At 38.1% G+C, this 23580-nt stretch overlaps 1 protein-coding gene across 11 annotated transcripts in view; it reads left to right on the top strand.

Moving 5' to 3' along the window:
• The window catches only part of R3HDM2 (R3H domain containing 2), a 161735-nt gene that overhangs the window by 65936 nt on the left and 72219 nt on the right, over nucleotides 1–23580 (top strand). The window contains exon 1 of one of the 11 annotated variants that reach the window (XM_043968797.1): nucleotides 3140–3260. The exons of the other annotated variants lie outside the window; for them this stretch is intronic. The gene's annotated coding sequence lies outside the window, so the exon portion shown is untranslated. Of the gene's footprint in view, nucleotides 1–3139; nucleotides 3261–23580 lie in introns of those variants that run through there. 11 annotated transcript variants of the gene reach the window in all.

Genomic DNA, 23580 nt, shown 5'->3' with positions numbered 1-23580 from the left:
TTGCTGCTTTCAGAGGCCCTAATTGTGGGGCATTCTCTTCATTTCATCTTCTTGGTCTTTCAGTAATTATCTTTTTTTTGGATTATCCAAGTACCTGTTTCTCTTCCTTTCCTTTTAGCCATGGCATTTTTTGTTATTATCTCTATCAGAGTTGAGAGGAGGAAAAGGAAAGGTGGTAGAATGCAAATCTGTCAGCTATTTTGTTCCCTATGAGCAGTTCTAGGAAAAGATCTTAGTGGGGGAGGAGGTTGAAACTCTCACCTAAAATAAAATGTTGGAGCTTTTTTCATCTGTGCACTCACAGTCTGCCATGTGCTGAAGAAACCAGCACTGTCCTACATCGCACCTACCAGCTACAGACTTCATACCATTTCCTTTTTTTGCATCTCATGGGTGTGAATGAACACACTGTTACTGCTTTTTTGGATTTACCTTGATAATGGGCTGATTCAGTTGGTTTCTTGTGCAGTGCACAATGTTTTTCTATTTGTCTGTATCATGAGGTGTTTCTAAACTCTAGCATCACTCTTATGATGCCTTATGCATCTGATTTAGTTTTCTTGCATATCAAGGTGTGGAAGAAACATTTATGGACTTAGCTGGTTTCTGAAGCCCTGGCAAAGCTCTCATTTCCTTAATATACAGAACCCTGTCTCAGGGTTGAAGCAAGGTAGGGTACAGAGGAAACATCCTTATGTGGCTTTTCTTCTAAGACTTTGAGTGATGGTTAAATGTATACTTAACCTTTGGATTTGTTTCCTTGTCTGTAAAATGGAGATAATAGGTGTTGTTATAGGCCTTTTTGTGTACCCTTGATTCTTGTAGAGAATCTTTCCTCCCCACTCACCTGAGCTTCTCAAAAATTGAATCTAAAAATCCTGAAATGTTTTTCTTATTCCATGTAAGTAAAGTATTCATCCTAGGGCAACAGATGTACCATTGCACTAGAGTTGTTTGTCATGCAAAACTGGCAGGGCTATTGATTTTATGATTAGAGTAATGATGTTTTGCTTTTGTCCATATCAGTACTTGGTAGCTTGATATGCACCCCAAAACCAAGGGCTTCCTCTGTTCCTTTGAACATATCCTTATTTCCAAAAGTTTGTGAATCAACCGATTCACATTTCATTACTTGCAATAACCCTTCTTCAGTAATAATTCTTTTTATATTTCATTAAGTGCATATTAAGGTTTGAAGAAACTTTTCAGTCCCATATTTTTCGCTTGAATATGTATATAGTTAAATATAATTAGAATAATAAAAGCTAACTTTTATGTATTGCTTTAAGGTTTTCGAAGCACTTTACAGATATTATCTGGTTTTATCCTCATAACAACTTGGAAGGTAGCTGCTGTTATTAAGCCCCATTTTATAGATGAGAAAATTGAGGCAGAATTTAAGTGACTTGTGTAGAGTTTTTAAAAGAAAGATTGACTTTATGCTTTTTTGATCTAGAAACAGTTTGTCTTATGTAGTTACATTTAGATACATACATTCCCTCCCCCACCCACCCACCCTTTTTTGTTTTTTGCTTGATTTGAGGAGTGTTCCTTTAAATTTTAGGTTAGTAAACAGAAGTCTGGATGATCCTCTTGTTATGTGTAAATCTCATTGCAAACAAGAGACACTTTTCTCCAGTTTGGGGAAGGGCATCTTTTGTGTATTTAATTTCAAATGTTCTTAATTCTGACTTTTGAGGCTATTCATTGGAACCCTACTTCAGTCCTCCATGTGTACTACAAAAATAATTTTATGATATTAACAAGGAGTGGTTAGGCCTTGATAGTTTGAAGAACAAAAAAGTATATGGATACTCTGATTCAGAAAAACTGAGCTATTGAAAAATTCATACAAAGTGAAGGTTGTGAAAGGACATTTTAAATTCCTTAAGATGTGAACATATTGGCTTTTTTAACTGCAGGAAATGTATTTCAAATCCGTGTTGGTTTGCGAAATCAGAATCCGCTGTTATATTTAAAGTCTAGTCAGTATATTCACTATATTCGTAAGGGTAGAATTAAATTGTGATTTTAGTTTACTTCCTGTGAGAAAAGTATGAAAGTATGGAAGCTAGGTAGATCCTTATTTCAAGCATTTTTTTTGTTTGTTTGAATATCCCTGTCCCCTTTCTGTAATGAACTTATTTCCTGTCCTAGTTGTGTTTTTATCAGATATCAGCATTACTCTTCAGGTACCTCTCTGGGGCAATCCAAGTGCCGTTGGTGTTCATCCTGTTCATGGTACCTATAGTATTAGTAATTCTAATAGCAACAGCAACAGAATTATTCACTTTCCCTGGCCTGCTTTTAAATTAGGACCTGAATGTTATCTCCAGACTTTCATTCCTAGAGCAGTCATGGGCTCCTATGACTACTACCATTCTTGCTTAGCAGTTCGATTTCCCATTCTGTTTTTCCATTACTCCTTCTTGTACTTTGAACCTTCTCATCTTGAACTCTCCCTTAGGATCAGTACTACCAGTAAGGTCATCAGAATTTATATTCCATTGCTCCTCAGCCACAGCTAGATCATCCCTCGTGCCTGTCGTTTTTCCAGGGCAGATGTGGGAGAAAGAAATGACAGGGCTTCTCCCCTTCTTCTTGCCTTCCACTACCCCTTTTCTAAATGAAAACAAGGATTTTTTTAAACATAGCTGAAAAAATCCCCTGCTGTTTGGATTTAGTAATTGCAGTGTTTCTCAAAGCTTTGAGCAGAGGACTGTTCCACTAGCTCCTGGTGAGGAAAGGTACAGTCGTTTGAAAGGTGACCTTTTAACTCATAGTAATCCCCCCCCCCTTATAGTCCATGAAAATAAATCTTTCATTTTCAGCAAAAAAAGGGGGGGGGTTGTTACTGTGTCTTTAAAAGCCATCTTCAGAGCTCTGTGGAGGCAGACCATACCATTGAAGTATTTGAATGAGATCGAGAGAGAAAGGGGGTGGTGGTGGTATGTGTGTGACTATTGGCAGAGCTCTGGGTGACATCTCTCGGAACAGCTGGGCCATGGTCTGTTTCTGAGCTGCTTGTCAAAGCAATTAGCTTGCTGGAGAGGCAGCAGTGAAGATCACTAACATTTCATTCAAGGGTGAAGGAGGTGGGAAAGGGGGCGGGCGGGCAGGCGGGCCGGGAGGGGGGGGTGGGAGAGAAGAGAGACAGGTTTCCCAGAAGGAATCTCTTCCGGCAAAATTCCAGCAGATCCTTACAATGAGGTCTCCATTAATAATGTGAACTAGCTGGTTGGTCTAAGTGAAGCTCCAAGGTGAGTTTTTTTTTATTTAAATTTTTCTTGTTTTTTAAAGCCATTAAAATTCACAGCTTCTGGAGGGAAGGAACTAGAGTGATTTACAAATTATAATTTTGTAAAAATTTTAGTTAATTAAGCCATCTCAGACAGGGAAAAAATTTAAAATGATTAAATATTATTTTAGGCATATGTAATGGGTTAAACATTTTTTAATAACTTAAAAGCTAGAAATTGTTGCTCTGCTCAGACCCTGCCTCTCTTGTGACCATTTCCAGCACTGCTTCATTCAGATTTTGCTCGTAGAAGCAGTGATGGTTTCTGGTTTGGGTTTTTCTTTTCTGTGGGGTTTTTTTTTTTTTTTTTGGGTGATCCTGTTGACGCACCTTTTCAGAAGGAGGGAATCCCCTGTAAACATCCTCCATGTCATTCCAGAGCTCTCTACACCAAGCAGGTGCCCTGGATATCTTTATGTAACCAGTCTCCAGCTTTTAATTGGGCAGCCAAGAAGAAAGATAGTCAGTCCCTTTGCTACATTTAGGGGGATATTTTGAATTGGAATTTCCCAAGGCATATTCTGTAAGAAATAATTCTTCTAACCATTTTACATTGGGTTCTTTTTGACATTACATTTAGATTGTCCTTTGAGTTCCTTTGGGCTTTATGTTTATTCGGTTATAATTGGCTTGCTTTTTGTTTGCTAGCCTTGGTTTCAGAAGAGTAAAGATGGGATTCCCCTCACCTCCAGTGACGTCGTGATTTTGCTTGCCGTCCTTTTCTTTTCCTGAAAGGGAGGGGGCAAGGAGGAGGCAAAACCCATTCAAAGTGGTACTTTTTGACATTTGTGACTTAATGATGGTAACTGGATGTGAATGGATGGGATTGAAATGAAAACAGAAGGTTTTAATAATAAGGATGCAATTTGATGTTTGCTTCTCTTTTTTGGAAAAAGATCTCTGCAGAGTCAGACCCGCAGAAGCACAGAGCTTGACTAACCCTGTATGTACTATTCGAAAGAATTTACATTTATTTCTTCTTCCAAAACGCTCAGGTGAATTTGAGAGAAGGGAAGGAGATTTTCCCTTAATTTTATATCAACTCATTATTCTTTCTTACCTCCTCCAAAGATTCCTCCTCTTGCACCTCTATTCTTCTGCAAACCTTGGCAATTATATGTAACATCTGAAACCCAGCAGCTATTAAAGTTGGGGTTTAATTTGTGCTTTGGGCGCAAATAATCATAAATTCACTTTTTTGTGTGTGAAGTAATCTCAGGCCCTTAGTGGTAGATGGTTGCATTTATGTCCTGCTATTCCATTTGATAATAGGAAGAATGGGGCTGTGGTGAGGCTAACGAGTGGTCATATTGGATTTTCTTTTAGATGGGGACTAAAGCCATAGTGATTCACCTTGGTTTGGTTGGAGTGCTTGGGTCTCCTGTTATTTTGTGTGCAGCACTGTCTTAACACCACAGATATTTGGGGGATTGCCTACAGAAGTCTATGATAAACTAATCAAGCTCAGGGAATCTTGGATATTGTGAGGGAGAAAGTGCTGGTGAGAGATTTTCAGAGACCTGCTATATTCCCAATTTTCTTTCCCTTCCTATTATTTTACTATTTTTTAGAATAAGACCTTATTCTTGGCCTTTTTCCTAAGATTCTGTACATGTGAGTTTGCAGTTATCTAATATGAAAAAGTATAAAGAGCCATGCACATTTTCTGGCTTCTTTAGTTTGTTAGGAAGAAGAGCTTTAATGCTTTGCAGAGTCTTCAGACAAGTAACTCGGATTGCTTCTTTTGGGAGGAGGAATAAGGGGAAAAAGATGATCTCTAAGCGTAAAGAAGAGCATCCTAGTGGAGAATCCTTGTCATTCTGGGGTTGTAAGGGTTAAGAGAAATTCCACTGCATCTCTGCATCTTGACACTGCAGCAAATACGTGGATAATTTCTTGCTAGCTTTTCAGGAAACCCCTGTGGTGGACAACCCTCATTAATCGTTGCTGGGAGACTGGTCTGACGTCACTGGCAGCAGTTCCCTGTCTGCAAGCAAAGACAGGAATAGCCTGTAAGGGGGAAAAGGAAAATTGCTTTGAAAGACATGAGATGAGAATTTGTTGACTGGTGTGTGTTTTTTCCACTTGGAATTTAGGCAGATAAATCTGAGGTCCTCATTAAATGTTTTGGGTACTATGAAGGAGGAAAGTTCTCTTAAATTTTGGGGCTTTCATTTGTGTTCATTGCCTCTGCATTTCTTACCACCCAAACATAGTTCTTTTTTCAGCCCCTAAAAAAAAGCACCAAGGTTTTTGAAAAGGTCAGTGGGAAGGAAGTCTTTTGTGAGATACTAGAGAAGTAAGATTTCATTTTATTTTTAATAGTATACTAGAATTCATAGAATCATGGGCTATTAGAGCCAGAAAGGACCTTACAGATCCTAGGACACCCTCCTGATTTTACAGATAAGGAAACTGAAGTCCATAGAGGTGAACTTCAAGGTGTCACAAGTAGTTGTAAAGCTAAGATGAAATCCCAGGTTTTCAGCCTCCTAAGTCTAACTATTATCATCATCATCCTCGCTAGCGTTTCTATAGTGTTTTAAGGTTTGCAAAGCATTTTACAAATATTCCCTCATTTGGGAATTACGTGCTACTTTACAGATTCATCCCTTTGAAGATGAGAAAACTGAGTCAGAAAGAGGTTACATGACTTGCCCAGCTAGTACGTGTCCAGGGTTCATCAGCACTTTGCCCACTGTGCCCCGTAACTGCCTCCATGATAGCTAGCATTTCTGTAGTGCTTTAAGGTTTGACCCTCACAATATCCCTGGAATGTAGGTGCTATAATTGTCCAAGCCATCTTGTAGCTTAAGTGAAATTATTTTAGGTGGGAATTCAAAAAAAAATTCAAAAAATTCAAAATCATTGGAGCACAGGTCTCTTCCCCCTCCCCCTCAAAGTGAAATGCATTTTGTCATCCAAACTATTATTTGTATTGGGAGGACCTGCAGAAAAAAACTTGTCCCCTCATTATGTAGTCCTTAAAAGTTGTTAATTCTTCCCTCCCTACTTTTGGTATGCTTCTTTCAGGGTTGTACTTAAGTCCTATAACTTCTCTATAGGAATTAAATAGGAGTGTGTTTGGTGATTTCTCATTATGTTTATGTTTGGGGGACCAGAGGAAAGTCCATATAGATTATTAATTTAAAAAAAAAAGAATTCAAGTATTATCTAAAATTTTAAACTAAAAGTGACACAATATCTCTTTATATACTGGATCTCTTCCAGCTTGATATTACAGTAAGTGCTTAATAAGTTCTTTATTTACCCATGAGTGTCTTGATTTATATTAGAAGTTCTGTCTTTCCATAGCTATCGTTCATTTCCTGGCTCAGCTTTGTATCTATTTTTAAACCATATAGACACCTTGTGTCTCTCTTTTAAAGAATTTTGTTGATTCTTTCTGTCATTACAGTATACTATATTCGTTTCTGAAAATATGCTTTCTTCTTCCCTCAGTGAATATCTTTGTAACAAAAAGTTTGTAAGGAAAGAGGCAAAAAGCAATTCAGCAGAACCAACCAATACATCATCTCTCATAGTCCATATGATATATAGTCAGCTCAGATCTCACTTTCCCAATTCCACTAATGTGAATGTCTTCTATCTACTCTACATATATCTTGTGTATATCTGGTTATTTGCATGTTTCTACCATTAGAATGTGAGCTTTTTGAGGGCAGAGACTGTTTTTGCCCTTTTCTGGTAACCCCCACACTCTGCTCAGTGCTTGGCATGTAATAAGCGCTTAATAGATGTTTGTTGACTGGCCAGCTGACTGCCAGGTACTAGACTAAATATTAGGGCTACAAAGAAAAAAGAAAAAACATTGTTTACCCTCAGACCAATTACAGTTTAATGGAAGAAACAATATGTACATAAAAAGGTACATAAAAGACATACAGAGTAGATAGAATGAATATACTTAGTAGGGAAGACATCAGCCATTTGGGGAAGTAGGAGCGGAAGATAGACAGTTGAACCAGGGAAGGCATGTTGTAAAAAGTAATTTTTGAACTTTCTGAAGTATTATGGAATGCTAAGGATTTTAGGAGGCAGCGATAAAGAAGGGAAAGTGTTTCAACAATAGGGGATAGCCAGTACTAAGGTATAGAAATGGGAGTTGGAGTATGGTTTGTGAAGAAGAGAAAGAAGGTGAGTTTGACTATATCATAGAGTTCCTGGAAGAGAGCAATTTGTAAAAAGACTGGAAAGATAGGTAGGGGCCAGGTTGTGAAGAGTTTGAAATGTCAATCATAACACTTTATATTTGATCCTAGAGATAATAGGGAACTCCTGGAATTTGATTGAGGAGGTGACATGATCAGACCTGCCTTTAGGAAAATCACTTTGAGGCAGGGAGACAAATTAGAACACTATTGCAGTAGTCCCAAGTGAGAGAGGTGATTGAGGGCCTGAACTAGTGTAGTAGTTGTGTGTGAGGTATGTATCTGTGAGATGTTGTGGAGGGTAAAAAAGAAAAATCATAATTTGACAACTGATTAGATAAATGGAGATAAATGGGAAGAATGGGGATTTGAAGATGACTTCAAGTCTGCCAAACTTGGTGACTGGAAAAGTGGTAGTGCCCTTGACAATAATGGTAAAGTTTGGAAGAGAGATAAGTTTTGGTGAAGAAAATAGTGAATTCTTTCTTTTGGGTATGTTAATTTGAGGTGTATATTGGATATCAAGTTTGAAATGTCCGATAAACAATTGACAGTGTAGGACTAGAACCCAGGAAGCTGGGCTGTCTACAAAGGTACAGGAATCATCCATAATGAGATAATGACTGAACTCATGGGTGCTAATGACACTAAGTGAGAGAGTATATAGAGAAAAGAGGGCCCAGAACAGATTCTCAGTTAATACTTAGACTTAGTGGTCATGACAGAGATAAAGAACCAGCAAAGGAAATGAAGAACAATAAGACAGCTACACATAGAATCAGGAGAGAGCAGTGCCATTAACATCTAGAGAGAGAATTCCAGGAGAAAATGTAATCAGCAGTGCCAAATTCTGCCAAGAGGTCAAGAACAGTGAGGGTTGAAAAAAGGCCATGATAATTGATGATTAAGAGATCATTAGTAACTTCAGCTGAAGCATAATATATTCTGCTCCAGCCTTTTACCTTTACTCTGTAAGTATCTGTCTGTGTTTCTTGTGAACAACATGTTGTAGGATTCTGTTTTTTTTAATCCACTCTGCTATCTGCTTCTGTTTTATAGGAGAGTTCATCCCATTCACATTCACAGTTATTATTACTAACTGTGTATTTCCCTGCATCCTATTTTTCCCCTTGTTTGTACTTTTCTCTTTCCTTTCCCCCTGTTCCTTCTCACTAGTGTTTTGTTTCTGGCCACCTCAGTCTATCCTCCCTTCTATCAGCCTGACCTCCCTTTTGTCCTTCCCCCTAGTTTGTTTTTTGTTGTTGTTGTTTGTTTGTTTGTTTGTTTTGCAGGGTAATGAGGGTTAAGTGACTTGCCCAGGGTCAGACAGCTAGTTAAGTGTCAAGTGTTTGAGGCTGGATTTGAACTCAGGTACTCCTGAATCCAGGGCTGGTGCTTTATCCACTGTACTACCTAGCTGCCCCCGCTTTTATATTCTTTTGATTCTGCTTTACTTCTTTCTGTTATTTCATTGAGTCAGTTTCCATCTGCCCAATTCTGATTCTTAAGGAATTATTTTCCCCAGTCAGCTTTTGTACCTCTTCTTCCATTTGTTCAATTGTATTTTTAAGGCATTATTTTCTTTTTCAAGCTATTGACTTTCTCTTGCATAACTCATTTTTTTCCCCAATTTTTCTTCTACCTCTCTTATTTGGTTTCTAAAATCCTTTTTGAGCTCCTCCAAGGGGGCTTTTTGGTCTTGAGACCAATTTTTCCCCTTTAAGGCTTCACTTGTAGGCATTTTATCTTTGTTGTCCTCCTCTGAGTTTGTGTTTTGATCTTCCCTTTCACCATAGCAATTGTCAATGTTGAGGGTTCTTTTTTGTTTCTTATTCATATTTTAGCCTCCTTTGTGCCTTTTGAGGTTGAGTTCTCCTCTTGCTGTACATTGTACATTGTACACTGTCCTAGGCTTCTTTTGCTGAGGGCCAGGGGTAGGGTCACCAGCTTTCTGCTTTGAGGCATCAGTAGCTTGCAGCTTGTTCACTGCACTGAAGTGGCCCAGTCTAGCTGATTCTGTTGGGTAGGTGATACCCTTAGCTGGCAGATTGCCTTCTGTGTTGGGGCTGGAGGCCTCACAATTGGCCTGCTGTGCCACTAGCTTGCTGAACTAGGACCTTTGGTCCTCAGCTGCTGATCTGTGCTGTGACTAAGAGCCTTTTGCTGGCCTGCCCAGACACCCTCTGTGCTGAGCTGTTTCCTTTTTACCCAGATGAAACAGACCTTTCCTGAAGATCTTTTAAGTTATCTTAAATCAGAAGATTGTTTCACTCCAGTTTTGTGGTTTTTTTGCAGGTTTTGCAGCTCCAGAATCTGCTGAGATGCTTAATTTAATGTTGTTTCTCTTTTTTGGGGGGGCAGGGGGCAGGGCAGTGAGGATTAAGTGACTTGACACAGCTACTGAGTGTCAAGTGTCTGAGGCCAGATTTGAACTCAGGTCCTCCTGAATCCAGAGCCAGTGCTCTATCCACTGTACTGCCTAGCTGCCCCCATTTAATGTTTCTGAGGGAAATTTGGGAAAGCTCAGGCAGCTTCCTGGTTTCACTCCACCATCTTCCATTAGTAACTTAAAAGAACAGTTTCAGTTGAATAATGAGAATGGAAACCAGATTGCAATGGGTTTGAAGACTGACAGTAGAGGATATGGAGACATCTAGTTCTGTTCTTCCTCACCCTCTCCCCTTCATAGAGAGAGATTTACTGAGTCAGTATAGCAAGGACAGAAGTACAAACATTTTCCCCCAAATATCCATGGTTATACTCTTCCTATATGGCTTTGGTCCCTAGGGAGTGTGGACTTAAACCTCAAAAGTGTTTGCTACAAAGCATTTGTCCCACCAAGTTGACTTCTAAATGCACTATAACTGACACACTGTCAATCCAGAAAGCATTGTCTCAGTTGCTTAGTCTGATTGACTAGTGGGCTGAGTTTCTTAGATACATCTTTAGGCCAATGCTGTGGATAAGTTTTGGCATGGACACCCAGCCCTAGAGCGCTGGCAACTTTCCTGACCTTTTGAGGCTTGTAGGGTTGCAGCTTAGTTTGTTCTGCCTTCAATTCCTTCACTTAAGTTAGGAAAGAATAGCTACAACAGGAACAGAAGCAACAACAAGGTCATGGGCTTGGGTAGGGAAAGTTGACCTCTGGTTCTAACTCTCTGTCCTCACCAGAATGCTTGCAGCAGCCCTAAACTCAGCCAGTTGTGTAGATGACTTTCTTAAAGAGTTTAGCTAAGACAAGAAGAGAGGAAATAGCTAGCAGGTATGGGAGGATTAAGTGAGGGTTTTTTTTTTTTTGTGTGTGTGTGTGTGTGTGTTTTGTTTTGTTTTGTTTTTACAAGTTGGGAAGGAACTAATAAATAGAGATTAACAATTAGAAAAATAGAAGTGATGATAAGGAGGGGGCAATCTATTGGAGGATGGAGGAGAGGACAGGATCAGGAGTGCATCTAGAGGTGTTTTTAGCTGGGAGGTGGGCCACCCCTTCATCAGAGACTAGAGTGAAGATAGTAGGAGATGTTAGAGTAATGTGAAATGAGATGGGGAACAGAGGGGCTCTCATTGAGTGGTCGCAATTTTCTTTCTATGGGAAGTTTGAAGAGAAAAGTTTTGAACAGCTTCTGTGGTGAGTGGAATAGAGAATCAGGGAGGAGTGGTAGGATTGCCTTGTTCTAGTGAGGCCCATGTGAAATTAGGTAACAGAAGCCATACTCTTTTAACACATTTTAAAATAAAAAGGTGGGGACAGCTAGGTGGTGCAGTGGATGAAGCACTGGCCTTGGATTCAGGAGGACCTGAGTTCAAATCCGGCCTTAGACACTTGACACTTACTAGCTGTGTGACCCTGGGCAAGTCACTTAACCCTCATTGCCCCTCAAAAAAAACCCCAAAACAAACCCAACCCCAAAAAATAAAATAAAAGGGGAAAAAACAGTTAACCAAAACCAATCAACACATCAACCAAGTTTGACAGTATATATACTATTATATGGACTCATAGTCTACAGAATGAGGGGTAGAGGTGCATTTTTTCAACTCTTCTCCACTGCCAAACTTAGCAATTATAACTGCATAGTGATCAGTTTCGGTTTCGTTTTGTTTCCATTTACATTTTTATAACCATGTACCTGCATGTTGCTTTTCTATTCCTGGCTACTTTACTCTCCGTCAGTTCTGTGTTAACCTTCCCATTTTTCTCTGAATTCTACAGCATGATCATTCTCACAGCAAAGTAATATACCGTTTCATTAATGTACCATACATTGTTTAACTATTCCCCAACCAATGGACCTATACTTTGTTTCTAGTTCTTTACTAGCACAAAAAGGACAGTGTCACTATGAATATTTTGGTAATAGATGTGACATTTCTGTCTTTCTTGTAGTATATACCTAATGGTGGTGGTGGGGCGGGGGGGGGGGGGGGAACCTGGGTGGTGCAGTGGATAGAGCACTGACCCTGAAGTTGGGAGGATCTGAGTTCAGATGTCACCTCAGACACTAGCTGCGTGACCCTGGGCAAGTCACTTAAGCCCAATTGCCCTAAACATCCAGAGCCATCTCTAGTTGTCCTGATCTCGCCACTGGACCCAGATGACTCTCAAAGAGAGAGTGAGGTTGCTGAACTCACATAGCCTCCCCTCACTTAAATCTAATTCAGTGTAAATCATGACATCACCTGGATGTCCTGGTCCTCTTTGAGAATGAAGAACCAACAACAACCTAATAGTGGAATCTAAGAGTCTTAACTCTTAAATGAATTCTGGTTATGTAACATTTAGAGAGAAGAAGAAAAAGAAAGTTCACCAGGAGGTAATAATTCTGCCTTTAGACCTGGCTCCATGTGTTTTCATGTAGGAACATAAAATTATGATGTCAACAGGGCTAACCCCTCAATAGACCCTCAAATTGGTTTTCCTGTAGTTCAGAGGTTAATTAGTGTCTGCAGTGAGTTGAAACATGGAAACATTTCCAAGTCTTTTTGTTTTGCTTCTTTCAAGCCTTTGTGCTAAGATAGTTAACCTCTGTGAGTATCGTTATTTGCCTAGATCCACTGACAGAGCCACTTGCTTTCTAATATATCATATTGGTTATATACACCTTACATATCTGTGGAAAGTGTTCTGTGACCAACATTTGCAGCAGCTTCTGTGGAAATGCTATATTTAAAAAAAAAAAAGGAGGGAAAACAATCTCATCTTGCCTCTTAGTGATAGGGCCTGTTGCCATGGAGCCCTGGTTCAGATTGGCTGACCCAGGGGCCAATGAACAGATAGATCATAAACACATCATCATTTAACCTTGCAGAATGTACTTAGTCAGTGATATATGGCATTAATACCAATGCCATATATAGAACTGTGAAATGAAGTGTTCAAATAATGGTGTAAGGTTTCTTTTTTACTGTCTTAAGATTTACTGTTTAACAACATATGATAATGGGATATCAGTTTATGTGGTTTGGTAGGGGGAGAAAGGTACTGACAGCTGGGCTGATAGGATATACCTACTATCTGTTTCTAAGGTTGAGGTACCCATAATTCAACCCTGATTCCTAGATCTTTTTGTGGACTTTGATGGCTATCTCTTTAACAAATTTAGTGACCTTCAGATCCAGATCAAGTCATAGTCTGCAGGGCTTTGTGAGCTCTCCCTTTATTTCTGAACTTGTGCGGTTTAGCTCTATAACCTTAATGTTGAATCAGAAACTGGCAGTTTCTCTTCCACTTGTTTTCCCTTTATTCTCCTCCAGCTTGGATCTTGTGGTTGCCTGTGTGTACATCATGTCATTTGGTCTATCAAGAGAGGAGTGACTGGAGACAACTTCCTTGTTCTTTCTTCCCCATTCCCCCTTGGGTATCCTTATCTCTTCACTTTCCTAGTTCCTCCAGATTTCTTGAATAGGTTGCTGAACTTTCATTGTATTCATTGTTTATTTATTTAAAAATTAATTTAATTGATTATTTTTTTATTTTTTTAAGTGAGGCAATTGGGGTTAAGTGACTTGTCCAGGGTCACACAGCTAGTAAGTGTTAAGTGTCTGAGGCCGGATTTGAATTCAGGTACTCCTGACTCCAGGGCCAGTGCTCCATCCACTGTGCCACCTAGATGCCCCCATTGTTTATTTCTTATCACAGAAGGTCTTGATGTCTATCTCTTCCAACTTCCCTGCATCCTGGGGGACAAAAAATAATTCGTTCTTATATTGAAGATACCCATAACTCTTCTAGAAGTTATTTTGAATTTGGAAAAAAAAGGACTATCTATCTATCTATCTATTTTTTAAAAAACTTTTGTGCATAGCTTTAAGATTATTCTAAATACTTTGTTTATGATACTTCGGTAGATGGTGTGGAGAATACAGAAGTCTCAGTTCTCAAGGAGTAGGGAGTGCATGTTTGTATCCATGTATAACTGTACTCTGTGTGATTAAAATACATAGGCATGGGAGAGCTGCAGACAATGCTTTGCTCTGAGCAATGCTTTGCTCTGGCTTAGGGGCAGGGGCCAGGGTTGAGGTGAGGAGCAGGACATGGGCCTTGGAATGAGAAGCATTTCAGTAGGTAGTAGAAATGATAGAGAAATTGACTTCAATTATAAAGGAACCAGAGCAAAGGTACCATGAATAAAGGTACCAGAAAAAGGAAAGAGCATCTAGGTTGTGGTCAGTAAGTTCAGTTTACCCAGAGGGGTAACATATTTGAAAGGGATAATGTAAAGTAAGGCTGAAAAGGTAGCCTAAAACCCAGTGCATGGAAGGCCTGGAATATACAGCCTATAAATTAGAGTCATCGCAAGCTGTTGATAAGTATAAAGTCATGAATTAAAATTTACTTTACTTTAGCAGCGATCTAGAGGCTGGATTGCAGGTAAGAGAACAGAGTCAATTGTTCCTAGAGCAATTAGTTTAATAATTCTAGCAAAATATAAAGACGTGAACTCGGTTGGTGATAGTAGAAAGCAGTGGAGTTTAATGAAAGGAGCAGTAGTCAGAGAAATTGGATTAAAACTCAAAGTTCTTATGATCCTATGAAGTCGAAAGAACAGGTGGATACAAGAAGATTGTAGAGGTAGAATCAATAAGATGTAATGACTAAATGGATGTGAAGATGAGAGAGTCAAGGGAAGAGAGGTTTCCATTCTTGGTGACTAGGGGAACACAGTGGCATCATTATTAGAAATAGGGATGTTAGGAGGGCAGATGTTGGGACAAAGATAATAACTTTGATTTGGCTCATGTTAAGCTTAAATACTGATAGAACATTTAGGCATTATCTAGCAAGCAGTTGGACATTTAGACCTGGAGCCCAGAATAGGAGTTCAGGGCGGGAAATATAGGTTTGGTGAGTCTTTAAGGAGTCATAGTTAAAGCTAGTCATAGTTAAAGTTAAATTGGGAGTAGATGAAATCACCAGAGGAGAGAATTGGAGGGAAAAGATGCTTGAGAACAGAATGCAAGAGACCAGTGAAGCAGAAAAGCACATAAATTAAACCTATCCCTTTCCCCTCTTGTTACATTCTCATTTATACTTGGGCTTTCTGAGAATTGTTTTTAAAAATCAGAGTACCTGTGGAGGAGCCAGCGAAGGAAGAAGGAGCAGGCAAGAAATTGGAAGAGAACTAGAAGTTTCAGTGTCACTGAAACCTAGGAGGAAGGAGGGATAGGTAACAACTTTATATCATTCAAAGAGGTCAGAGTCAAAGGCCATATGTGTTCTCTTTTCATGTCTTTTAGTTCTTACCTATTTGACAAAATATGGGATCAGAAACGACCTTGGGAGGTCATCTCATCTATCCCTTTTGCTGAATGATAATCTGTGTGGGAAGGGTCTTCAGAGGTCAGCTGGAGTAGCCCAAATGCTCCCTGAATGGTAGATTTAACCATTCAAGATTTAACCCATGACAGCTCCTATAGAATGTCTTTTTGAGAGGAAACCCTACTTCTCTCTCACACACACCCACACCTCTACCACCTTATAACTCATTTGATCCATTAAATGTAAAGAGAAATATTCTGTTTCCCAAAGCATAAAATCTATTTAATGCCTGTGTGCCTGACCTTTGTTTTCAAGGATACTAGCACTGACAGTTGTCTTATCTAAAGGAAATAAAGATAATAGAGTGTGATTGGCTGTCCCTTTCCATACTGATTGGATTGGGAGTGTATTTTTTTTTTAATTAATAAAGTATTTTATTTTTTTCCCGTTACATGTAAAGATAGTTCTCAACTTTTGTTTATACAGGCTTTCCAATTTCAGATTTTTCTCCCTCCTTCCCCCTCCCCCCAGACAGCAGGTAATCTGATATAGGTTATATATATACATACATACATATATATATATACACACACATAATAACATTAATCCTATTTCTGCATTAGTCATGTTATAAGAGAAGAATCAGAGCAATGATGAAAATCCTCAAAATAGAAAAAACATCAGCACCAAAAACAAAAGAAATAGTATGGTTCATTCAGCATCTATACTCCACAGTTCTTTTTTTTTTTCTTGGATTTGGAGATCCTCTTCTATCATGAGTTCCCTGGAACTCTTCTGTACCATTGCATTGGTGAGAAGAATATAGTCCATCACAGTAGATCAACACTCAATGTTGATGATACTGTGTACAATGTTCTTTTGGTTCTGCTCATCTCACTCATCATCATCCCATGCAAGACTCTCCAGCTTTCTCTGAACTCCTCCTGCTCATCGTTTCTTACAGCACAATAGTATTCCATCGTATTCATCTACCACAACTTGTCCAGCCATTCCCCAATTGATGGGCATCCCCTCAACTTCCAATTCCTTGCCACCACATAAAGAGCAGCTATAAATATTTTTGTACATGTGGGTCCCTTTCCCCTTTCCATGATTTCTTTGGGAAAAAGACCCAAAAGTGGTATTGCTGGGTCAAAGGGTATGGACAGCTTTATCACCCTTTGGGCATAATTCCAAATTGCTCTCCAGAATGGTTGGATCAGTTCACAGCTCCACCAACAATGCATTAGTGTTCCAATTTTCCCACAGCTTCTCCAACATTTATTATCTTCCTTTTTTGTCATTTTAGCCAATCTGATAGGTGTCAGGTGGTACCTCAGAGTTGTTTTAATTTGCATTTCTCTAATCAATAGTGATTTAGAGCATTTTTTCATATGGAAATAGATAGCTTTGGTTTCTTCATCAGAAAACTGCCTGTTCATATCCCTTGACCATTTTTCAATTGGGGAATGACTTGGATTCTTAAATATTTGATTTAGTTCCCTATGTATTTTAGAGATGAGGCCTTTATCAGAAGTACTGGCCACAAAAATTGTTTCCCAGCTTTCTGCCTCGGATTGGGAGTGTATTGAGAAGAGGGGTTTGGCTGGGAGGAGACAGGGTATAAGTACACAGTAGTGACAGAAAGCATCAAAATTAAAAACCTGATTGGCCCAGCTTTTAAACTCTGATCCTGTCTGGATCAATGGTCTTTGGACCAGGTAGTTGTAGAGTGTAAGAATAGGTAGGAAAATTGTTGATTTCAAAAGACAGGTGAAAGTGATTCTGATCCTTCGGTACTACCAAGGTTTATCTGAAGGGTTTGGAACTGAAGTGGTAGGTAGTCTCAGGCCATAATCAATCTGGCATATTCTCCATGGAATTTATTATGGTATTGCTGAAATGAACTTCTCTCCCTCTGTCCCTGTCTTGTTTTTTTTCCTTTCTTCAGTCTCTCTGTTGAAGTTGTTTCTTTCAAGATTCAACTGAGATACCACATCTTCCAAAATGCCTTTTCTCATCTCTAATTCCCTAGGTTAAAGTGACTTCTCTCTCCTTACTAAAAAATTATCCTAGCCCTTTTGCCTTGACCTCTTTTGAATTTACCTTGTATCATAGTTGTGTAACTGCAAAGTTCTTGAGAGTAGGCCTGTGACCTATATATCTTTGTATCCTCAGCATTATACATAATAGACATCTTATAAATGTTAAATTCAGTATTAATTAAGCACCTGACCAGCCACACTAGAGAGCTGAGATTATGAAGTTGCCAGAGACTCCTTGGTAATAGTTTTATCCTTTAGTCTTCTTTTAGGTTGTGCCTCAAACTTAGACAACATTTTGTAAATGATTGATAATTACTTGTTTCATTTTTTCAGAATTACTATCTTTTTTGTTATTCTAATGTTATTTTCCCAATTATTAATGTAAAAATGGTTTTTAACATTCATTTTAAAAAAAATTTTTGAGTTCTGAATTCTCTCCCTTCCCTCCCTCCTTATTGAAAAGGCAAGCAATTTTTTTTTTTTTTTTTTTTAGGCAATTGGGGTTAAGTGACTTGCCCAGGGTCACACAGCTAGTAAGTATCAAGTGTCTGAGGTCGGATTTGAACTCAGGTACTCCTGAATCCAGGGCCGGTGCTTTATCCACTGCGCCACCTAGCTGCCCCCAAAGGCAAGCAATTTTGATATGGGTTATACATGTGCAGTCATGTAAAACATTTCCATATTAGCTGTGTTGTGAAAGAAATACTGACCCCCTCCCCCCAAATAATTGCTTCAATTTGCATTAAGACTGTATTAATTCTTTCTCTATAAGTGGATAGCATTTTTTTTTTTTAGTGAGGCAATTGGGGTTAAGTGACTTGCCCAGGGTCACACAGCTAGTAAGTGTTAAGTATCTGAGGCCAGATTTGAACTCATGTACTCCTGACTCCAGGGCTGGTGCTCTATCCACTGCGCCACCTAGCTGCCCCATCTAAAGTTATTTAGAGAACTTTGATGAGTCCCTGCCTTTGTCCTGCCATCTTGATTCTACCCCCTAGAATTGCCATCTTTTTTTAAAAAAGTAAAATTTTTTATGCCTTTTTAAACATTGTTTCCTCCTTAAATTCCCCACTTCCCCCTCCCAGAGAACAATTCCATAAAACGAATCACATTTTTTAAAATGTGGATTTCTTTTCTTTTTAAAAATTTTAATAAACATTTTTATTTAAAGTTTTGAGTTCCAAATTCTATTCCTTCTTCCCTCCCTCCCTTCTCCCCTCCCTGAGGCGCTAAGAAATCAAATATAGGTTATACATGTGCAATTATATAAAGCATTACTATGTTAGTCATTTTGTATAAGAAAACTAAAAAGAAATGAAAGAAAAAGAAAAATAGCATGTGTTAGTCTTTGTTCAATCAATATCAGTTATTTCTTTTGAGGTGGATAGCATGCTTCATCATAAGTCCTTTGGGATTGTCTTGGATCATTGTTTGGTTGAGAATACTTAAGTCATTCACAGTTCTTCATCAAACAATATTGCTGTCCCTGTGCACAAGGTTCTCTTGGTTCTGCTATACATCAGTTTATATAAGTCTTTCCATATACCACAGACTTGTTTAGCTGTTCCCCAATTGATGGGCATTTCTTTGATTTTCAACTCTTAGCCACCACAAAAATAGCTGTTATAAATATTTTTGTACAAATAGGTCTTTTTCTCTTTTGGGGGATGTCTTTGGAATAGTAGTGGTACTGCTGGATCAAAGGGTATGCATAATTGTATAGCCCTTTGGGCATAGTTCCAAATTGCTCTCCAGAATGGTTGAATCTGTTCACAACTGTACCAATAGTGGATTAGCATCCCAGTTTTCCCACATTCCCCCCAACAGCCAATATTTTCCTTTTTTGTTATATTAGCCACTCATGATAGGTGTGAGGTGGTACCTGAGAGTTATTTTAATGTGCATTTCTCTGATCAATAGTGATTTAGAGCATTTTTTCCCATGATTATAGATAGCTTTGATTTCATTGTCTGAAAACTACTTGTTCATAGCCCATGACCATTTATGAATTGGGGAATGACTTGTATTTTTATAAATTTGACTCACTTCTCTATATATTTGAGAAACAAAGCCTTTATCAGAGATACTTCTAAATAAATAACATTTTAAAAAGAAGAGAAAAGCAGAACTGTTCAATACATTGAAAAAGTCTGAAGCTTTATGCATTGTGGGCCTCCCATTTCAGCAAAGGAATAGGGTGAGGATGTCTTCTCATATCTCTTGTTTGGAGTCATGTTTGTTCTTTGTAGTTTTGCAACATTCACATTTGATGGTTATTTGGTTGTTCTTTCCATTTACATTATAATCATTTTGTACTGTTTCCTTGGCTTTGCATGTATCAGTTCATAAAAATCTTTTCTTGCGTCTCTATATTCATCCTATTCATAATTTTTATAGCACAATGATAATTACATTCATATACCATCACAAAAATTGCTGCTATAAATAGTTTGGTGTTCGTGGGGCCTTTCTTATTAATGACTTTCTCAAGGTATAAGCCTAGTAGTGTAATCTCTGGGTTAGAGGATACGGACATGTTAGCTACTTTATTTGCCTAATTCTAAATTGCTTTTCAAAAAGATTGTCACAGTTCCACTAACAGTGAAGTAGTGTGTCTCATCTTTCTATTTACCACCTCTCCAACTATTACTGTCTTTTGCTAAACTTTCAAAGTCAAGAAATACATATATAAATAGACTTACAAAGTCCTCCTGAAGGAAATAAAGAACAACTTAAATAGCTGGAGGAAAATTCAAGGCTCCTAACTGGGTCATGCCAATGTAATAAAAATACTACCAAAGGTAATTCACAGTTTTAATACTATTCCAATCAAACTTTCAAAGGTATATTTTACATAACTCAATAAAATAACAAAATTCATTCAGAAAAATAAAAGATCTAGAACATTAAGGAGACTAGAATAAGAGGTAGGAATGAAGGGAAAATAGTACTTGCAGACTTAAAAACATATCAAGTAGCAGTGCTCAAAATAATTTGGCATTGGTTAAAAAAGAGAGGTAAATCAATGAAACAGATTATGCAAATGAAAATGAGAAAAAATGGAGCACTCAGTCCAGTGTTCTATAAACTGTAAAACATAAATTACCTAGGAAAGTTTAATTTGATAAAAACTGCTGGGAAACTGAAAAAAATCTGGCTGAAATTAGACTTAGACCAACACCTTACACTATATTCCGCAATAAATTCTAAAAGAACTTAGAACCTTAATATTAAAGAAGAGAAGTAGACTGTATAGCTTTCACAGATATGGGTAGGAGTTGTTGTTTTTTTTAATGTTAATAGTAGTTTTTTTCTAGTTACATGTAAAGATAGTTTTGAACAGTAGTTTTTATAAGATTTTTGAGTTGCAAATTTTTCTCCCTCCTTCCCTTTTCTCCCCCCTTACCCAAGGTAGAAAGCAATCTGATATAGGTTATATATATATATATATATATATATATATATATATATATATATATATATATATATATAATCACATTAAACATATTTCTGCATTAGTCATGTTGTGAAAAAAGAATCGGAACAAAAAGGAAAAAACCTCAAAAAAGAAAAAAACACACAAAAAAAGTAGAAATAGTATGGTTCAATCTGCATTCAGATTCCACTGTTCTTTTTTCTGGATGTGGAGAGCATTTACCATCATGAATCCTTTGGAATTGGCTTGGATCATTGTATTTCTGAGAGGAGCTAAGTTTATCACAGTTGATCATCTGCACAATGTTGCTGTTACTGTGTACAGTGTTCTCCTGGTTCTGCTTACTTCACTCATCATGAGTCTACTTAAGTCTTTCCAGGTTTTTCTGAAATCTGCCTGCTCATAATTTCTTATAGCACAATCGTATTCCATTACATTCATATACCACAACTTAGGGGCAGCTAGGTGGCGTAGTGGATAGAGCACCGGCCCTGGATTCAGGAGGACCTGAGTTCAAATGCGGCCTCAGACACTTAACAATTACTAGCTGTGTGACCCTGGGCAAGTCACTTAACCCCAATTGCCTCACCAAAAAACAAACAAACATATACCACAACTTATTCAGTCATTCTCCAGTTGATGGGCATCCCCTCAATTTCCAATTCTTTGCCACCACAAAGAGAGCTACTATAAATATTTTTGTACATATGGATCCTTTTCCCTTTTTAATAATCTCTTTGGTATTACTGGGTCAAAAGGTATGCACAGCCCCATAACCCTTTGGGCATAGTTCCAAATTGCTCTCCAGAATGGCTGGATCACTTCACAACTCCACCATGCAATTAGTGTTCCAGTTTTTCCACAGCTTCTTCAAGGAGTTGTATTCTTAACCAGAGACAGTGGTAAATAACAAAGATAAAATTGATAAATTTGTTTACATTGAAACTGGAAGACTTCTGCACAAACAAAATTAATGAACCTGACCATAAGAAGGGAAGGCATCAAATGGGGAGGGGGAATCTTTGTATCAAATTCAGGGTTTGGTATCTAAAATATTTAAACAAGTAACAAATAATATATATGATCAAAAGTCATGCCCCAACAGATAAGCAGTGCAAGAAGATGAACACTATTTTTAAAAAAATTAATAAAGTATTTTATTTTTTTCCCTTTACATGTAAAGATAGTTCTCAACTTCTGTTTATACAAGCTTTACAATCTCAGATTTTTCTCCCTCCCCCCCTCCCCTAGACAGCAGGTAATCTGATATAGGTTTTATATACACACACACACACACACACACACACACAACATTAAACATATTTCTGCATTAGTCATGTTATAAGAGAAAAATCAGAGCAATGACAAAAAACCTCAAAATAGAAAAACATCAGCACCAAAAACAAAAGAAATAGTATGGTTCATTCAGCATCTATACTCCACAGTTCTTTAAAGATGAAGACTATTGATAACCATATGGAAGAAGGTTTGAATAGATTGATTTCTTTTTGTTTGTTTGTTTATCCCTATTCCATTACTTTTTCAGCCCCAAGATCATGATAGCCTTTTCCCCTCCATGTTGCTACCAATCCTTACCTTAGACCCAGATACATAGGCATGGATTAATGATGTTATTGAGCCATGTTTTGCTTATGAGAATTTGGGGGTTTGTGGAATTGTTATAAGATATCAAGTCAGTCTTGCACAGTCATTAAAAGTCTCCAAATCTGTTTAAAAAAAACAAAACAAAACACACACCACTGGGGGCAACTAGGTGGCACAGTGGATAAAGCACAGACCCTGGATTCAGAAGGACCTGAGTTCAAACCCAGCCTCAGACACTTGACACTTGCTAGTTGTGTGACCCTGGGCAAGTCACTTAACCCTCATTGCCCCACCAAAAAACCCCAAAAAACCCAACACACCACTAACCTATACTTATAATTTCACAACCCTGACTATACTGCTGTTTGCTGTGTTATGTTCTGACCTAGTTAATATCCTTGAGAGTTTCAAAAATATTAAAATAATTTTTTTATTCTTTTCTCTCTTTTATTCTCACTCCTTTCCTTTCTTCACTTCTTTGTAATCTAGTTTTCACACTCATTACTCAGCTGAAATTGTTTTCTCCAAAGTTACCAGTGTTCACTTAATTACCAAATCTTATGGTCTTTTCTCGGTCTTCATTCTTCTTAACCATTCATTCTGCAGCATTTGGCATTGTGGACCACCTTCTTCCCCTAGATCATTTCTCCTTTCTGGCCTTCTTTCTTAGTTCCTTAGTTCCTTCTCAGCATTCTTTCTGAATCATTTTAGATATTCCTTTTAACTATGAGTATGCCCCTAAACTAAGACTCTATCTTGGACCTTCTGTTCTCTCTCTGGACTCTCCTAGGACCTTAACAGTTACTTTGGGTTCATCTTTAGCCAGATGACCCCTTATATCTTATAGATCCGGTCCTGATCTCTTTCTTGAGCACCATTCATAAGATCAATGATTGACTATTAGACATTTCAGATGGCCTATACACATCTCTTACTCAAAAAGTCCAAAACAGAACTCGTTATCCCTTCCCTGCTTAGTTTTTGTATTTCTGTTGAGGACACTACCATTCTTAAATTCACCCAGGTTTGCAACCTTGGAATCATTCTTGACTTCTTACTTTCCTTTTCCTCACGTGTCAAGTCTACCTCCATCTCTATCCCCTTGGTTCTGTTCTTAGGATTTGAAGAGACAAGGAAGTGTAAAAGGAGAAATATGCTGATGTAGAAAGGAGAAAGAAGGTGGTAGAATTAAGTGGGGATGGGGAGTAGCTGGGTGGAGCTGCACTAAGAGAGAAGATAATACTGGGGAGCAAATAGCCACAAGCATT

The sequence above is a fragment of the Dromiciops gliroides genome, chromosome 5 (genome assembly GCF_019393635.1).
Source record: "Dromiciops gliroides isolate mDroGli1 chromosome 5, mDroGli1.pri, whole genome shotgun sequence".
NCBI lineage: Eukaryota > Metazoa > Chordata > Mammalia > Microbiotheria > Microbiotheriidae > Dromiciops > Dromiciops gliroides.
Note: the sequence above shows the minus strand (reverse complement) of the source record. Positions and strands in the feature narration are given on the sequence as shown.